The 12,633-nt window shown below is 47.5% G+C and overlaps 2 long non-coding RNA genes across 4 annotated transcripts; both read right to left on the bottom strand.

The window, feature by feature from the left end:
- Positions 1 to 994: 994 nt before the first annotated feature.
- On the bottom strand, positions 995 to 6,378 carry LOC139356746 (uncharacterized). Its single transcript, XR_011609126.1, has 2 exons — positions 4,322 to 6,378; positions 995 to 3,773 (listed from the first exon to the last, which is right to left on the bottom strand). It is a non-coding gene; the product is annotated as an uncharacterized lncRNA (long non-coding RNA).
- Positions 6,379 to 9,257: 2,879 nt separating this feature from the next.
- LOC105474240 (uncharacterized) lies at positions 9,258 to 12,198 on the bottom strand. 3 transcript variants are annotated; one of them, XR_011609124.1, is made up of 3 exons: positions 12,022 to 12,198; positions 10,515 to 10,768; positions 9,258 to 9,771 (listed from the first exon to the last, which is right to left on the bottom strand). It is a non-coding gene; the product is annotated as an uncharacterized lncRNA (long non-coding RNA). The 3 variants fall into 3 exon arrangements; XR_011609125.1 differs by lacking the exon at positions 12,022 to 12,198 and adding an exon at positions 11,519 to 12,007; XR_982713.2 differs by lacking the exon at positions 12,022 to 12,198 and having other exon boundaries at positions 10,515 to 12,008.
- Positions 12,199 to 12,633: the final 435 nt, after the last annotated feature.

Raw genomic sequence — 12,633 nt, 5'->3', positions numbered from 1 at the left:
CTAATTTTTGTTTTTTTTTTTTTTTTTTTTTTTGAGACGGAGTCTCGCTCTGTCGCCCAGGCTGGAGTGCAGTGGCCGGATCTCAGCTCACTGCAAGCTCCGCCTCCCGGGTTTATGCCATTCTCCTACCTCAGCCTCCCGAGTAGCTGGGACTACAGGCGCCCGCCACCTCACCCAGCTAGTTTTTTGTATTTTTAAATAGAGACAGGGTTTCACCGGGTTAGCCAGGATGGTCTCGATCTCCTGACCTTGTGATCCGCCCGTCTCGGCCTCCCAAAGTGCTGGGATTACAGGCTTGAGCCACTGTGCCCAGCCTAATTTTTGTATTTTTAGTAGAGAGAGGGTTTCACTACGTTGGTCAGGTTGGTCTCGAACTCCTGACCTCAGGTGATCCGCCTGCCTCAGCCTCCCAAAGTGCTGGGATTACAGGCATGAGCCACCGTGCCCGGCCTGCTAATCTCTTCTTATAAGGACACCAGTTATATTTAATTAGAGCCTACCCATAGAATCTTGTTTTAACTTAATTACCTCTTTAAAGGGCCTGTCTCCAAATACAGTCACATTCTGAGTTACTGAGGATTAGGACTTCAAGAAATGGAATTTGCAGAGACACAATTCAGCCCTTAACTGACACCATGGCTCTGGATTCCTAGTCCGCTGCCATTGTGCTCATGTCAGGCTAAGTCATCTGATGGATCCTATTCTTGAGTTGGCTCAATTTTGTGTTGTTTCTTAGGGATAGGGAAGCTGTTTAGAGCCAATGTGAAATTGAAAACTGTTTCCTGGAGCCAAGGCCCACTGGGAAACTGAGTGAGCATGGGCTAGGGAATCCGGGATTCGGCTGACCACCAAACACTGGGAAACAGAAGTTTCTCACCAGAATCTTGGAACTGAAAAGAACTCAGTGAAGTTAACTTGGCCATCTCAGATGGAGGAGAACTTACATGGTATAGTCAGAGAACACAAGTGTCTGAGAGCTCTCATGACTGATACATTCTTTCTTACGTGTATTCAGATTCTTCAGGCCAAGCTCAAACCCCTGTCCCTTGCCTCCAGTCCTCAGAGTTGGAGAGTAAGATAAAACTCATCCATTAAGAGAGGTTTTCTCCCTTGAAGCTTGAAGAAGGCTTGACAAGATATTGAGGAAATTGTTTTTTTTTGTTTTGTTTTTTTTTTTGAGACGGAGTCTCGCTGTGTCACCCAGGCTGGAGTGCAGTGGCGCGATCTCGGCTCACTGCAAGCTCCGCCTCCCGGGTTTACGCCATTCTCCTGCCTCAGCCTCCGAGTAGCTGGGACTACAGGCGCCCGCCACCACGCCCGGCTAGTTTTTTGTATTTTTAGTAGAGACGGGGTTTCACCATGTTAGCCAGGATGGTCTCGATCTCCTGACTTCGTGATCCACCCGCCTCGGCCTCCCAAAGTACTGGGATTACAGGCTTGAGCCACCGCGCCCGGCCTGGAAATTTGTTTTTTATTCAAGAGAGCCTCTTTCTCTCCTTATCTGAAGCTGGAGGTAAGGAATTTAGAGGCAAAAACTTCGCTTACCCCGTTGTTGTCTCTCCTGAGACCTTCAGCCCCTTCTCTGGGCCCTGGCCAGCTCTAGAAAATGGATTAAGGTGAGTTGATATGTAATGTGGTACAGAAACAGGGAGAGGCCCTCTAATATCACAGAGATCACAGATGACTCCAGTGGGATTATGGGGTGTGGTGTATGATGAGGCTTGTGCCAAAAAGTGGCCACAAACAGGAAGAAGGGTCCATCTTCTTATGATGGTTGGTGATTCTCCCTGCCATGGAGAGCAAGCTTGGATTCTGGGGTTTGGAGGCAGCAACTCCAAAAATATCCAGCTGAAACACACAGAGCCAGAGTCAGCATGGTGCTGGGAAGAGTACTGGTTCAGGGATCAGACCACTGGGGTTCTGATCTCTGTCTGAGCCTCAGTTTCCCTTCCTTCACAATGAAGTGGTTTGATTAGGTTATCACTAAGATCCTTCCAGCTCTGAGACTCTAAGCAAAAACCGAAGGATGCTGGGGGGCAGGGAGAAGGAACACTCTTTGTAGCAAATCAGATGATGGACTATGTGTCTCTGTGAACCAAACCAGGCACAGAAAACTCTCCATCTTCATTCCAGAGTTGGTGGGGGGTGGGGGAGCAGGGGGTGTTAGCTGTGGTGTCTCCTTATTTGACAACTCAACCTTTTCCACAGAGCCCCTGCAGACACACCATGGGGAGCTGTTTCCCTTAAGGACCCTGCCCCTGAGGGAAGAGAGGCAGAAACAAGATGGGGCAGGAAGTTGGAAAGGGTGTCTGCATGATGCCAATAGCAAGGTGAAAACAGAGAAATCAGTCCACTATCTGCTTAGTTTCAAATAGAATAAAGGGATCCAATTTTGTAGCTTTCATCTGATGTAATGGATAATGAGATGCAGGATCAGCCTTTTGCAGTGATTCAGTTTAAAGCCCCTGGGAAGGATCTGTTTCCCCCTCCCCAATTATCCTGCCACAGAAATGCCTTAAGTTCCACCATTAAAGCACATGGTGTTAAGTACAGTCCTCTGCAGATCACATCCTTTAAAATACAAAAGCACCACTGGGATACTTCATCAAACAAAGAAAGAACCAGAAAAGTAGTGCTAAGGGGGGATGCTCAGGGAGATGAGGGGCCCTGAAGATTAATCTCTAGATACTTCTCAGTTTCACATTGCCTGACCCTTGTGGGAAAGCTAGATTCTGCCTGAGGAAGTGGAAACTCAAGGACTCCCCTAGAAACCAGATGCCTGCAATTATATTTCCAGTCTTGGGAAATGGGTGGACTCTAAGTGGTGAGGGTAGTTATCACACTGAAAAATCACAGAGGCTGCCAGTAAAACTTAAATCAGGGGGATGGAAATTCTGATAATATATGTGCATTTGGATCAGCCACTATAGAAACCAGTGTAGAAGTACCTCATGGGGCCCCCTGCATGTCCAGAGGATATAAAAGATTTTTATCCTGGGGAAAAAGATTTTTCCCCAGAGGGGGAAAAATCTATACAATTTCTATGATTATCTAATGTATATCTAACCCATAAGGCATGATTTGAAAGTATTATTTGAAACCTAGCAGATAGGGAAACACATAGCCAGGGTTCAAATCTAGTTATGTGACCTTGGGCAGGTGACTTAACATTTCTGAGAATAGATTTCCTCATCAAATTCAGTATAAAGCAACTGGCATGTAGTAATCTTCTACAAATGGAAACTATTATAGTTATGAGTACCGAGGGAGCTTCAGGACACCATTCATGAATTGGCACTAAGCCATGGGATGAATGGTCACCATGGTCAGAGCAAATCAGAGGTCCAGACCTTGATAAATTCATGAATAATCTTTTTCTTTTTTTCTTTCTTTTTTTCTTTTTTTTTCTTTTTTTTTTTTTTTTTTTTTTTTTTTGAGATGGAGTCTTGCTCTGTCACCCAGGCTGGAGTGCAGTGGCACAATCTTGGCTCACTGCAAGCTCCGCCTTCCAGGTTCACACCATTCTCCTGCCTCAGCCTCCCAAGTACCTGGGACTACAGGCACCTGCCACCACGCCCGGTGAATTTTTTGTATTTTTAGTAGAGACAGGGTTTCACGGTGTCAGCCAGGATGGTCTCATATCCTCACTTTGTGATCTGCCCGCCTCGGCCTCCCAGAGTGCTGTGATTACAGGTGTGAGCCACCGCACCTGGCGCATAATCTTTTTCTTACCTGGGTGAATCTTGTTTCTTCCCAACTTAGTCTTTCAGGATCTGCCAATAAAAGAAGCAGAAAGAGTCCTGTACCCCTCCACGCAGCCTGAAAATTTTAGGTTTGGGCCAAGGTTGGCCTTACCCACAGACACGATGGGTGGCTGACTTCATGACAGTATTTAAGAAAAATCATAAGCCACCCTCACCCAAATTTGTATTATGCCACCTGCTATATGGGTCTAAAATTCCATTATTATAGATATTTCCCTCCATCTGGGCAATGGCTTCTGAAGACCCCTACCAAAAACACACAGTTACCTGGGAGAATGTGCATGTCAACACATTGGTGAAAGTTTCCTAACCTGCAATCTAGCTGCTTCTTCAATAAAGAAGAATGGTCTGGAACTCAGGACAAGTAAGTTTTGATAGGACTGGGGTACTTAAAGGGCCAGAGCACAAGCATCTTCCTACAGTAGAATGTACGGGCAGTGGAAAGACACCAAATGGGCATGGGACCTACTAAGAATGTCAGTTGGGCCATCTGTGATTTAGGGAGCTGAGACATGGAGTCAGTTCTAACTTTCAGTTCACTTTTATATTGACTCTACCTGGCTCTTGTACCTTCCAGCGCAGACTTGCTTCCTCCCAAGAGCAATGATGTACTTGGGCAAGAGGTAGAGAGGCGATACTAGTGTCCGGGTAGTCTGAGCAGCAACATCCAGGATCTCAGTGATTGAGACCAAGCAGCTCTGTCTCTGACCAACACTATCATGACAGGAGCTAAAGGTCTCCACTCTGGGTTGGGGTCAAGGAAATGAGTAACTAAGAGTGTGCTCTGCAGATCACTGGGACTCTAGAGGGTCTTTTAGTTGGTCCAAAAGTCCACCCGGAATCCATCATCCAAACACACATGACTGGTTTGTGTTTTGTTTTTTGTTTTGTTTTGTTTTTGAGATGGAGTCTTGCTCTGTCGCCTAGGCTAGAGTGCAGTGGTGCGACCTCGGCTCACTGCAACCTCCACCTCCCAGGTTCAAGCAATTCTCCTACCTCAGCCTCCCAAATAGCTGGGATTACAGGCACCCACCACCACGCCCAGCTAATTTTTGTATTTTTAGTAGAGACAGGGTTTCACCATCTTGGCCAGGCTGGTCTCAAACTCTTGACCTCATGATCCACCTGCCTCGGCCTCCCAAAGTGCTGGGATTATAGGCGTGAGCCACCGTACCTGGCCTGGTTTGTGTTTTAATTGTAATCTCTTAGGAGATAAAAATATATATTTGAAAGTGCAAAGAAATGAATATTTGAAAAAGTATAACTATTGTCATGGTTATTTACTAAGGAAAAATGTGTGTGTGAATATTGAATATGTATGTATGTGTGTACAGACTCACACACACATGTATTCTTCCCTCGCTCCCTCCTTTCCTTCCTTCCTTTCCATTGCCAAAAGAGGCCAGTAAGATATGCGAGAACTGGCATCTCTGCAATCTGACCGGAACAGTCTGAAGGCCACCAGAGTGTGTGTTACATCTGCAGGACTGGCCGCTTTCCTACCAACGTTTTTCAACTCAGATGTTTTGGCATCATGGCAGCACACATCCTCTCTCTAATCCGGTCTGCACCTAAACCCTGTGTAGGCAGTTTCTGCCGCAAAAAGAGCAGCCCAAGAAGTGAGAACTTGGTTCCTCCTACATTACCCTAAATTATATCAGGGAAGTAATATTAATACTTACAACAACTACAACCAAGTTGTAGGACCTCAACTACTCCCCTCCCCAAACTTTCCTCCTCTGAATTATGAGGAAACTTCCTTAGGAAGGTTGGAAGAACTGGGAATGAGAGAGGAGAATTGGGAATGGGGGAGAATGTGTTAAGCAGGTGTAAAACATAGGAAGGGGCTCCATCTCTGAGAGGGGGCTTTGTGGATGGGAGGAGGAGAAGGAACTGAAGGGCGGTAATTAGCTTATTATTGTTTCCCCTGGGTGTTGTGAGAATTCCTTGGGAGACACTTGTAAAAAAGCAGAGGGAAGACAGTAAATACACATCTAATGATATGCTAAATAAATTATTAGTGTTATTATTATGACTATAATAGCAATTGTAACTTGCTTCCTGCTCGAATTTCCACTAAAGATGGGAATTGACCCCCTTACTGCCAGGCCTCGCAGCTGTCAATAACTCCCAGCCTCCGCCTTCCCAGGAATCAGTCCCCAGGAGTAATTGGGCAATATAGACTAGGCTTCAGTTAACAGCCACTCTCCTGGTTTCTGCAGAAGGAGAACCAAACGGGAGCTCAACATAAGCACACAAGGCCTCTGCCAGGTACCTGCTCTAGCAAAGAAAAGAAGAAAAAGAACCTTGCCGAGAATCGTGGGGGTTATACTTCGGGAATAACTTATTGATTTCCAAGCAAGAGAACTCAGGGAGGGCAAAACCTGAGGCAGGCAGTTAGGGAGGGGGTGGGTCACAGAAATGAAGGGGAAATATACAAATCAGGGATACTCAGTCTAGAGATCATAGGCTTCTAGGACTCCTGCAACTGTCAAGGGCATTTCCAGAATTTTGCTAGGAAGCGAGGCAATTGCTTTTGTCAGCTTCTCAAAGGGGTCTGGGACCCAGAAACAGCTAAGAGTCATTCCAGCCCAGGTAAAAGGGACCCAGGACTCTTTGGGCTTAATAATAGTGGCCAGTGTCTATTGGTTTCCTGACTTTTGGCTGAGGACAAACCAATAGACACTGGCCACTATTGTAATCTGCTGTTTACAGCAACTGTCAGCAACCCCCCCACCCCCACCTCCCTACTTCTAGCCAGAGCCCAGGCACCTGCCCTGAGCCCTTCTTAGGCAAATATATGTAAATGTTGGACCCTCAGTTCTCCCTCCCTGCATTTCTTTAGGGAAAGCAACAACCATCCCAGTAAGCCACAGGTATTCATGGGGAAGAAGGAGAGGGCTAGTTGTCTGAGAGGGAAAATGCCAAAGGCTGCAGACTAGGAAATGAGCTCCTTTCTGGACCTCAGTCCTTCACCTAGTCACCTAGTCACAGGGTGGATTGCCTCTAAGGATTGTTACGGGAAAAGGAACCAAATTTGGGAGGGTCCTTCTTGCTTTAAGCCTTGACGGGAGACGGGGAGGCCAACCCTTCTCCGCAGACCGGGATCCTCACTAGACAGAGGAGCTCCAAACCTGCCTATCTCATCCCATGCACCGACGGTGCCTGGCCTGGCTCCAAACTCCCGAAAGGGACCATTTTATAGGGGACCAAAAAGGGGACACTGATGATAATAATAATAATAAAAATGAAACAATCTGATTGGGGCATTACTGGATCAGAAAATTCAATTTAACTATAGAAAATTCTTTCTATAGTTAAATTGTTAAAATTTTTTAACTATTAAATTAAAAATTTAAGCCTGATCTGTTTGGCAGCCCTGGAGCAGGGCTGAGGCATAGAGAGAAAGCTTTCCTTCAGCCAGATTGTCGGTCTCGCCCTGATTTATTTTTGTTTTATTTGTGGATTTCTCAGCGGAGCCAGTGGTGGTTCCTCTTTGCACCCCTCGGGTTGACAGGCAATTCCTTCCTAGCCCAGGTCTCAGCTCTGGTTTAGTTTTCATAATTTGGGGGTCCAGGGAGCCAGGAGACTGGAGATAGAAAGCACAAGTGCACTGGGGAGGTGGGTCTGCCTTGGCTTACCACCAAATTTCCGGACTTCAGGTGCCTTGCTCCAGTCCCTGCCCCATCCTAGGCTCAGGATGCTCTCCCACCCTACTAACCACTGACCTGGTCAAAACCCAAGCTGCTACAAGCTGCCATGTTATCTCCCAGCCTGGCTAGGGTGCCTGCTAGCCAGCAGTGGCTATGGTGGTGTGCAGAGTGAGGGTGAGTTTTTGTATTGACTACCGTTCCGTTTACCTCAACAAGTATGTTTGGGCAACCATTCTGTGCCAGGCAGCAGACAGAGTCCCTGCACTGCAGGAATTCCTAGTCCTGTGGGCAGGGGTGTGTGGAGGGTGGCACACGGTGGTTAGCCTGGTCCAAGGGTCTACACTCCCTTCCTAGCATCCTAGAGATCCTGGAGGCCAGGTTGGCCACTAAGCCTGCGTTCAGGACAACTCCTTCACACATTCAATGAAGTTATCCGTAACTCCCTGGTTTAAAAAAAAAAAAAAAAAAAAAAAAAACTGGCAGTGGTGGGAGGTATTTCCCCACTGGGTTGGTTAGTAGCAGGGGAAGAATTGTGGAGCCCTGGCCCAGTGGCGCCTGGAAGGAGACTGACGTAAGAGTGGTGTAGCTGTGAGTGGGAGAAGTGAAATCTAGTGGAGTAAGTCCATGTTCCCTGCTCCTTAAGTCAAATTCTCCCTGAAAAGACCCAGGGCAGCACTGTTAGGGAGCTGAAGGAGTCCCTCTGTGCCCAGAGGGAATTAGGCCACTCAGGCTTCAGAGAAGGAGGGCGGGTGGTGAGCACAATCTCCCCAAGCCCCCATCAGAGCAGGTCCAATTCTTGCAAATTCACACCTCAGTCCACCAGGTTCTGGTCCCATCCTACATTCCCGCCAGGGCACAGGAGGCCCAGATAAAAACAAGCTTTATTTTGGCCAAATTAACTCACTTTCCTGGATTACCTCACTTATCAGAAAGTGAAAGTACACCCCACACTCCCCGCCCTGTCCCTGCCTAAATCTCTTTATCTCTGAAGCCCACTCTTTGAGATCTAAAAATTAGGGTTCAACAGAAACGCGCTAGGACTGCAGGAGGGACACGACAGTCCCTATCTTTCAGTGCACTAAAAGCCAAACTGAAGGCTGCTTCCTCGGTGGAGTGTCTCAGGGTGAGATGGCAGGACTGTTCGCTGCTTCCCGTTTTACAAGCTCCTTGTCCACCTTCTGCTCCAGCCCCTCACAAAACCGGTTCTCACCTTCTGGTGGGTACTGGTGTTTACCCCTTTCCTCCCGCTATCTGTTCAAACGGAGCCCACCCACCCTCCATTCACCTCCCTCCTTGAGGCTCCCTGAGCTCTATTTACCCTTTTGTAACTCCATCCCTCCATAAGTACACAACTCTTCTAGCTGGTTTCCTAGAGGGCAGATACAGCGTTTCCAGTTGGCCCTCTGCAGATATCTGTGAACAAGTCTTTCCCAGCTCCTACATATAAATATGTCTGTTCTGAGATAGACGGGCCTAAGTCCTAACGCACACACATCACAAGATAATTACACCTTATATACATACAGATCTCTCTATAGAGTTATATTTGTAAGTGTCTATAACTCTAGAGAGAGATTGCAGCATGCACATATAGGACTATAATTATTTATGTCTATTTTTATAACTATGTAGTTATAAACAGATATGCCTATATATAGCGATAATAATATAGAAACGTCTCCATAGCCATATATGGCTCTAAGTGAATGCTCTAACTACTCTATTTCACAATCAATAAGTATATATCTCCTGATACATAATTCTAACAATATACATTTTTATCTATATAGCTGTTCAGAGATATAAATCTGTCAGGATATCAAATGTACATAAAGCCGGATGGCTGTAAGAGAGTCGTATATTTTCCCATATATAAATCTGCTCTTACAACTACTGTATATGCACAAATACAATGGAAATAATTATATTTCCCTCAAACATAAATCTGTAAATACAACCACAGCACATTTAGGTACGGTTAGACATAGAGCAATATTTCCTAGACATCAGTCTGTCAATAGAGCCACCAGTGCCTCCAAACAGAGAGTTATAGAGGGAGTTATAAATAAACTCTCCAGATGTGAACGGATCAGTAGAACTAGATGTAAACATGACTCCAAGCCGTTCTTTCTTCTTCTTCTTCTTTGTAAGATATTCCTGAAGCAAGCCGAGTCATATAACAGGGTGCAGAGGTATCTGGGTACTGGTATTTTTCCCCCCAAGGAGAGTCGGAGGTCGCTGGACTTTGGGAAACAGAACAGGAGTGGGTGGGGGACAGTGCCCGCTCCCAACGCAGCCCAGAAGCCCCTTCCGTCAGTCTCCTGGTGGCTGAGAGCTCGGGCAAGTGGAGAGGCCTAAGGGAGAAAATGAAAAAGCAGAGTCTGGCTTGAGTCGTTTGGCCCTTCTCCGGCCTAAAACACTCTCAACATGGAAGCCCCGAGCTGGCGTCGGAGCGGAGAGAGCCCACCAGGCGCAGAGGCTTGGGGAAAGGGGCTGCAGGTCGGGCTGCGGAGGCCGAGCGGAGTCGCCAGCCCGTGCCTGACCGCCCGGCGCCCCATCGCCCGGGGCCGGTGCCTTGCCGGCGGCCTGGAACACAAAACCTGGGCCCTAGCCCTGCGCTCAGCGCTTCCGCCCGTCTTATTTTATTGCTGTTTTGTCCGATTAGATATCGCAGCGTCCTCCACCCGTTGTTGTTCTCAAATGCGAAGGCACCCAGGGCTTTCAGCACCAGGGCTGGCTTTAAATAAGTGACTCAGTGGATAGTGTATTTCTCTTTTCAGACCAAATGGGTCAGCGGCTACTGAAAAAGAATCCAGATCTCTGAAAGGGTTTGTGACAAATCTTTTAGAAGTTCTCACGCTCACTTGTTACGATGATTTTCTTTTCTTTTTTCTCTTTTAAAAAAGTTGGCTAATTTGTGTTTCTATATTCCTCTTTAATTTTATTTTTATTGGGGGTGCAATTGTTTTGAAAGGAGGGATTTCGTTAGACCCGAAACTGTGGGGCGGCTCCCTCTCTAGCAAACTTACTATCTCTACGCCTGTGACTGCCATCTCCCCCAAGTAAACAAACTAATTAAATGACCAGAAAACTGTACCTGGAGAGAATGAGGTGGATGTTGCAGGATCCGGGACCGAAGTCTTTGCTTCCTTCATGAAAAATCGGCTAGTCTCCAAGCTCGCGAAGGAAAATTCAAGGCGCCTCAACTCCTCCTTTTACATTTTTAAATAAAGAGCCTAGAAAGGGACCTGGGCCTGCCGGAGCCCTAGCCTGGCTCTCCCCACTCCCCGGCGGCCATAAGTGTTTTTCTGCTTCCGTCCGGGGCCCGTTCTCCCGGGCATCTCTGCGCTCCTGCCGGATCAAGGCTGTGGTCATCACCTCATTCATCTCTGCCCCTTGGCCTGACCCTGCACATTTGGCCTCCTCCTTAAAACAGGGGCTCCTAGAGAGTCCCAAAAGCCATTAACCATCCCCATATGTGGGATCCCTTCCCTGATCGCACAAAGCAGAAGCCTGAGAAAAAAAGCAATAAAGAGTGGTCTCCTGGCTCTCCTTCCCCTCTTCTGTCCCTTGTCTGGGAAAGGGGTTCCCAACCCCAGCCCCCCAAGGGCATATTGAGAAGCTTTCTTCCTCCCTTCTTTTCCTATCTCCACCTCAGATGCTGTGATCCTGACTCCTTCCTGTCTCCACCTCAAAATATTTCCTCTTGCATTTTATTGTTATCCTGTTATGGAGGGACTGTTAACTACTGTTTTATTATTATTATTCATTATTTATTGTTATTATGATTGTTGTTAGAGATTTGTTCACCACGTTCAGGGGACAGCAGCCTGGCCCAGGGGGAAGCCTGCCTCTCTCTCTCTCTCTCTCTCTCTCTCTCTGTCTCTCTCTCTCTCTCTCTCACACACACACACACACACACACAAACGCAGTACACACACTCACACATATATGCTCACAAATGCCTGCTGTGTTCAGGCCCCTGCACAGCAATCCAAAGAGGCAGGCATCCTACCCCAGCACGCAAACAACACACTGCCCACGCACGCCAGTATTCAGGCAGAACACCACCCCCAGACCAACGCCAAAACCCACACGCACCGAGCTTGCAAGGAAAGGAAAATACGTAAAGAATCCCTTCTCTCCCACAACCTGGAGGGGCGAGTCAGGCCTCTGTCTCTTCCCCCCAGTCGCTTTCGCTTTCTCTTTTTTTTTTTTTTTTTCCTCCTTGTTTACAGCTTCAGAGAGCTCAAGGCCCATAAATCTTGAGGGGCCTACAGAGCGCAGAGCACATTTGTATGCATCGTTAGGACTCGCTAATACCTAAGCCCATTAAGGAGCGTGTTTGCGCGTGGTTTCCGGTGTGTATTAACTTATAGTTAAATTCTGGAGGAAAGGGCATTGTGAATTAACATATACCAAATCCATCATGGGCTTTTGTCATATCAGATTAGTCAGTCATGGGTTTGGGGGAGCAACTTGCCTGGATCGGGGTGTACCCACCCTCCAAACTTTGTGGAGCAAGCCCGGGGGTCTTGGGAAACATGAAGGCATTCCTATCCAGCCCCAGTCATTCGGGCCCCCCAGGCCTAGCGGCTGCACACCTGCGAGATGGCGGAGGGACTGCAGACCCGGGTGCGGGAGGCCAGCGCCGGCGAAGGGAGGCAGGTGAGGGAGGCCCCTCCAGCGTCCTGCTGGGGTTGAGTTGGGGCGGCTCGGCCCGTGGCCGCTGGGTCGTCTGGTTTCCGCTTTCCGAAAGAAATGAGAGGAGAGGCAAGTGGAGTCGCTGAACTTTAATTAAACCGCAGAGAAGACAGTGAGGGGAGGGGGAAAAAAAAAAAAAACACACACAAGATCGGAGAAGGAGGAGGAGGCGGCCGAGAGATCGAGGAAAGGAAGTCCCGGCGGCTCGGGGGAACTTGGAGATCTTTCCAAGGGACTGAAAGCTGGAAGTTGCATGAAGGTGTTCCTTTCCCCCACCCCAGCTACTCCGCCCCAGTCGAAAAGGCTAATTTTAGACCTCTTATTTTAAAAAAAAAAAAAGAAAAAAGAAAGAAAGAAAGAAAGAAAAGGTAAAGAAAAAGAAAATCTAATTATGTGGAATGTTTCAGCCAGGTGTTCCTGGTTCCAATGACTCAGACCCTATTGGAGCCCCGAGGATCTGTATAATTGGGCCTGCATAGACAGAGATGAAGGATGCCAGTTCTAAAAGGAGG

The sequence above is a fragment of the Macaca nemestrina genome, chromosome 10 (genome assembly GCF_043159975.1).
Source record: "Macaca nemestrina isolate mMacNem1 chromosome 10, mMacNem.hap1, whole genome shotgun sequence".
Taxonomy (NCBI): Eukaryota; Metazoa; Chordata; class Mammalia; order Primates; family Cercopithecidae; genus Macaca; species Macaca nemestrina.
This window is presented reverse-complemented; position numbering and strand designations above follow the sequence as displayed.